The following is a 6,327-nucleotide window of genomic DNA, read 5'->3' as shown; positions in this document are numbered from 1 at the left end:
TCATGGTCAACTAAGAAGTCCACTCCCAATATGACTTCATCAACAATCTCCACCACAATGAATTTGTGTAGAACCGTGACCTTTCCAATTAGTATCTCACATAACACTTCTCCTTGGACTTGGGTATACTCGCCAGTGACCGTACGCAACCTTGCTCCAGGTAACGGTTTTACTCTCCTGTTTAGCAAGTCAGATCGAATTAAAGAATGAGATGCGCCCGTATCTACAGTCAGTACACGTTCTTTGCCATCCACATTCCCTCTGACGATTTTCTACCAATTTGCGACACAGATATCACAGGACATTCAATAGCTGGAGCTAGCTCTCGATCTCTACATCTTACTCGTTCTTGCTCATCCAATCCATCTTTGTTATTAAGACGTGCAATGTGACCGGGCTTCCCGCATTTGATAACTCTGTTTTTTCCTTTAGTCACAAATACTTACCTTCCTTATTGACCTCCATTCATTTTTTTTTAAATATATGCACTATCCGAGGAATTATTAAACTTTTAATTACGAGGAAGCTGAAAAGAAACTATTCAAAAATTTTTTTTCCAAATGCGAAATTTGACAGCTGAAATTTTACTGCCAAATATTTAAAGAAAAAACTAAGTATCAGCCTTCTTAATATCGCATATAAGGTCCTTTCAAGTGTATTGTGCGAAAGATTGAAGCCCACCGTGAACCGGCTGATTGGACCTTATCAGTGCGGCTTCAGACCTGGTAAATCTACCATCGACCAGATTTTCACAATGCGCCAAATCTTGGAAAAAACCCGTGAAAAGAGAATCGACACACATCACCTCTTCGTCGACTTTAAAGCCGCCTTCGACAGCACGAAAAGGAGCTGCCTATATGCCGCTATGTCTGAATTTGGTTTCCCCGCAAAACTTATACGGCTGTGCAAAATGACGTTGAGCAACACCATCAGCTCAGTCAGAATTGGAAAGGACCTCTCCGAGCCGTTCGAAACTAAACGAGGTTTCAGACAGGGTGACCCCCTATCGTGCGATTTCTTCAATTTGATGCTGGAGAAAATTATACTAGCTGCAGAACTTAACCGCACTGGAACAATATACTATAAAAGCGTGCAATTACTGGCATATGCTGATGACATTGATATCATCGGCCTAAACACCCGCGCTGTTAGTTCTGCTTACTCCAAGCTGGAAAAAGAAGCGGTAAAGATGGGTTTGATGGTGAATGAGGACAAAACGAAGTACCTGCTGTCATCGAGCAAAGAGTCAGCGCATATGCGCCTTGGCAACCACGCTACTGTTGGCAGCCATAATTTCGAAATAGTAAAAGACTTCGTTTATTTGGGAACCAGCATCAACATTAGCAACAACATCAGCACTGAAATCCAGCGAAGAATCAATCTTGCCAATAAATGCTACTTTGGACTAGGTAGGCAATTGAAAAGTAAAGTCCTCTCTCGGCGAACGAAAATCATACTCTACAAGTCACTTATCGTACCCGTCCTGCTATATGGGGCAGAAGCATGGACCATGACAACAGCAGATGAAGCGGCTTTGGGAGTGTTCGAGAGAAAAGTTCTTCGAAAGATTTATGGACCTCTACGCGTTGGCGATGGCGAGTACCGAAGAAGATTTAATGATGAGCTGTACGAGCTATACGCAGACATCAACATAGTGCAGCGAATTAAAACGCAGCGGCTGCGCTGGCTAGGCCATGTTATGCGAATGAAAGATGATGCTCCGGCCAATAAAGTGTTTCTATCGGAACCCGCCTATGGAAGCAGAGGTAGAGGGCGGCCCCCACTCCGTTGGAAGGACCAGGTGGAAAACGATTTAAACTCCCTTGGTGTGACCAATTGGCGCCGGTTGACGGAGAGAAGGAGCGACTGGCGCGCCTTGTTGGACGGCCATAACCGTTTAGACGGTTAAGCGCCAATTAAGTAAGTAAGTAAGTAAGTATGCACTTTCTTAGTCTGATGTATTATTTTTGTGAGGGTATAAAAAAAACTTGATATCGGATACTTTAGAAAGTGACTTTTGGCCAGCAAACCCCGGTCGCCAGACCATAGTGCAATGGTGGGAATATTTCTTAAGACTGTAGTATTCACATAGTTTTTAAAGTTGTAATTTTTTAAATTTTCAAAAAAGGTTGGTTTTCATTAGTATCCGGAAAGTAAAAATTAGTTTCCCGACGCTTTTATTTTAGTATCAGGACGCAAATTTTATTACGATATTTTCTTATTTTTTCTCTTTAATTAGTATATACTATAGGTTTTATAAAATATTTATTCACCCCTATTCTGCATTTCGACTTGGATTGGAATTTTTTCGATTTGGCAATTTTGGTATTCTGTGTTCCAATCTCTTTCGATCCAACTTCGAATCCTTCGATTTTGTGTATTCTGCATTTCGATCGTAGTTCCGTTTTTCTAAGTTGCAAATTAATTGGCGGAAAATTATTTTCTTTTTATTTTTTTTTATTAATTTATAACAGAATTTTAACAAAAATGTAAGTAAAACTTGTTAAGAAACGTAGAAGGCTTGATGATGATTGTTTTTTATATGTTTACAGGTCAAAAACAACAAGTCGATTTCGAAGTCCTTGGACCTATTTGCCCCGCAAAAGTATCTAACACATACTTGAAAGCATCCTTATTAAGTCGAAAGTTTTTATATGCCAAAGCAAGCTGCCGGAGTAGAGGAAGGTGAAGCGAAAACGTAAACAATCCTTGCGGAAAGAATAAATAAATCTTTATAAAGTATTTTAGGCCAGTGCAATGAAATTAGCGTCCATAAAATTCAGAAAATGTCAACTATATTCGTGCAGGAATCCGTGTTAACAAAACTTGGTGGCCACGGCAGGGAATTGGCCCAAAGAACGACAAAAACACACATACAATTATGAAAGCACTTCACTCAAAAAAATATAACACTGCGGCAATATATTCTATTGCTTTTTTTTACAAAATGGCGTGGATAATAAAATATAAACGTTTTTCAGTGTTTTTTACAAATTTTCTTTAATTTATTTTGTTCCAATGTTCACACATTCCGTACAAACAGCTGATTTCGAAAAATCATTTGCTCTTCCTCTTCTCGTTACAATCCCGTCGTAATGCAGAATACCCAACTTCGATTAAAGCCGAGCGTGGAACGGGAACGTAATCGAAATGCAGAATAGGGGTGATTATAAATTGTATTGTTTTCCAAACCAAATCTGAGATAGGACACTGGCTTCTGCGTCCATATCATTCCACTTCTTTCAGCAGGGAGAAGATATACTGGTATGGTTTCCGTGACGACCAGCTCATGCGGAAACCTTGCGGTATGCCGACTCGCCGGACCATGTTGAGAACAATTAGATACGACCACAAGGAACCTTCTAGATCATCACTTGTTCCCTCCTTCCGTTAGAAACTTAAGGACGCCATGTTTCTGACAAGATTCGTCCTGCGTAAGTGAGGTTGCAGATTGTGTTCTGAAAACTATAAATATCGCTGTTCAACCTAAACTTCTATACCGTGTAAGAGCTTTCTTGTAAATGACCTATTTTTGCCATTAATCGGCTCAGCCTCGCTTTTGTTTGCCAAGCCCAGGCTGTTCGTATTTGATCCGACTAAAGATGGTAGTCCCTTTAGATATCAAGCAAATATATCTTTGCCCGGAAAGGTGTTTCTGGTGCCTGAAGCACGTCTATCCACCTGGCTGATTTAAACGATCTTTGATGTCCAGTGTGGCCACTAAGACTATCAGTCTTTATTGGAGATACGCTGTCTAGGCTTCTTTACGGTGTCTATTACTTCTGTCATGGCATCCATTGTGCAGTTACCTCTCCGGAAACTATGTTGTTTGTAAAACAGTTCTCCCCCATCTTTTATGCTCTCAAAAACGGACTTGTGTTAAGATGATTGTGCTAATAAATACACAATTTTCCCCGAACCATATTATAGTGTTTATTATTTGTTATTAAATTATTAATTATTTAAAATAATACAGGTCGCGACAACCAATTACATTAAATTATTAACTTTGTATTTTATAATTAAACTTTTAAATATTTTGTTGTCGAATTAGTTTTTGTAAATGAAAATTTTGGTGATATCAAAATGAAAATTTTTGACAAATACCCACTCAGCATTTAGATGATTAAATTTTCAATTTCCCTACATATGAATACAATTTGATTACTCTTTCTGACTAAATAATGAGTTATCATACAATTGAACAAAAGAAATAATCAAATATGAATACTTTTGATGATCAAAAATAGAAAAGCATTTTTCGATCACTTTTTGGAATCAATTTTGAAGTCCTTTGATGATTACATTTTAATATTTCATAAAAACCAACAAAAAAATAAAATCAAATATGCTTACCTTTGATGATCAAAAACTGAATATAGTTTTTCAATCACATTTTGGAATCATATTTGAATCAAAGATGTTTACTTTAGGTGATCAAAAATTTATAATCATTTTTAATTCACCTTTCTGAATCTTTTCTGACTATATTTGTTGACTGAATAATGGGTTTTATACTTGTTAAAATTTTCCTTTTTATTGAAAATCTTATTTTTTTCACATACACACATTTTTTCAATCATGAATTTCAGAAAAAATATGTATATAAAATTTGTATTATTAAGAAATTCTTCAAGACAATGTAATGCAAATGCTGCTCGTGCCCGAAGATTTCCCCAACTCTTTCTCCACCTTCGACTTCACAGAAAATACACAATAGCTGGACAATACAAAAGTTGTGAGCTATTTGACCAGGTAAGTGAAACTATCTTGACATATGTACCTGGATATGTCTTCAACATCCCGTACCGTATCGTATTTTAAGATGTTGACGATCATACCTGAATGTTGGATGTTGTAGTCGCAGGTGTATATCGGTCAAGTTTGTTTGCGAGTGACCTGTGGTTCAAATAGCTCACTTCCGCATGCTTTCTTCCCCTGATGAAATAAAAGTATTATGTAGTATCTTATTTTGAATGAGATATGAAGAATAAATGCATCATAATCGCATTCAAAAATGATTCAAAAATCTCAACCAAAACGATTGAAATATGTTCACGAATATGATCAGAAAATTACTGTGAAAAGCAGTCAAATATTACTCTAAAACAAATGAAGTTCAATTTTACAATGATATCAAATACGAATAAAAAGCGTTTCGAAATATGAATCATAAGTGATTATTCAAGAATAATCATATTTATGGTACATTTTTCTCCCGACGTTACGTAAATTTTCGAACAGAAAATGCTTTTAAATTTGAACGATTTTAATCATCTTGGGGTATGATATTTAAATTTTTTGATCAAAATTTTCAAAAAATGCTGGCTGGGTAATATCTTATACTTCAAACCTAAAATAAATATTTTTTTAAAATATTAATTTTGAGAGTTAATATAATGGCGATCCTACCAACGATCCTACAAATATATTCCTATTTAACTAAAACAATTATATATATATATATATATAAATCAAGCGGAATTAGAAAAAAAAGATTCATATTTGAGAATTGAGCACGAACAAACGAATAACGATTTTTGTGCAGTTTCTTTGGTGCTGTTGTTTTGAGTGTTCTTTCCTGTATTGTGTTTTAAATAATTGGTACAAAAATAAAAGGAATTATTAAAAAATAGTTTTATAAATAGAAAAACTGAAAGTAAATAAAAAATTACAAATTTTCCTTTTCAAATACGTTATCTCTAACTCTGTTGTTAATCTTTTTGAAAACCTCCATTCTACGACTGCCATACATTTTTAAAGATTTAATTAAAAAAAAAAAAACTAAAAAACAGCACGGACAAGAACATTTTATTGCAATTAATAAACCAGATTTTTTGTTAAATATTTTAAAATATAAACCACTTAAAAATTACTATCAATATTTGTGAATCGTGCCTTGATCTATTTGAAATGAATAAATACGTCGCTTTAAATTATATATACGAAACATAAAAACAAAAATAAATGTTGAAAATGAAATTAAAAACATAAAAGTGCTTATATCAGAAATTTATTAGTAGACATTCTATGAATTTTATGCAACATAAAAAAATACAAAATTAAATTTGTCTACGATTTGTTAGTTAACAAAGAACTCTAAAAGTATATTGGAACGATTTTCCGTCATCCCTTGTCAAATTTGGTTTTGAGACAAACCGGTTTCGGCGTTGTGCCATCATCAGTGTCGATTTTCGTTCTGATCTGTTGTTGTCATTTGTCCTGTATTTATAGTTCGTAGGTATATGAGCAGGTATTGTCAAATTGATGCTTGTGTATATTTAGTTATGTGTATGTGTTGTGTGTTCGTTCAGAACCGAGGGTGGT

This window comes from Eurosta solidaginis, chromosome 1 (genome assembly GCF_040869045.1).
Source record: "Eurosta solidaginis isolate ZX-2024a chromosome 1, ASM4086904v1, whole genome shotgun sequence".
Classification (NCBI taxonomy): domain Eukaryota; kingdom Metazoa; phylum Arthropoda; class Insecta; order Diptera; family Tephritidae; genus Eurosta; species Eurosta solidaginis.
Note: the sequence above shows the minus strand (reverse complement) of the source record.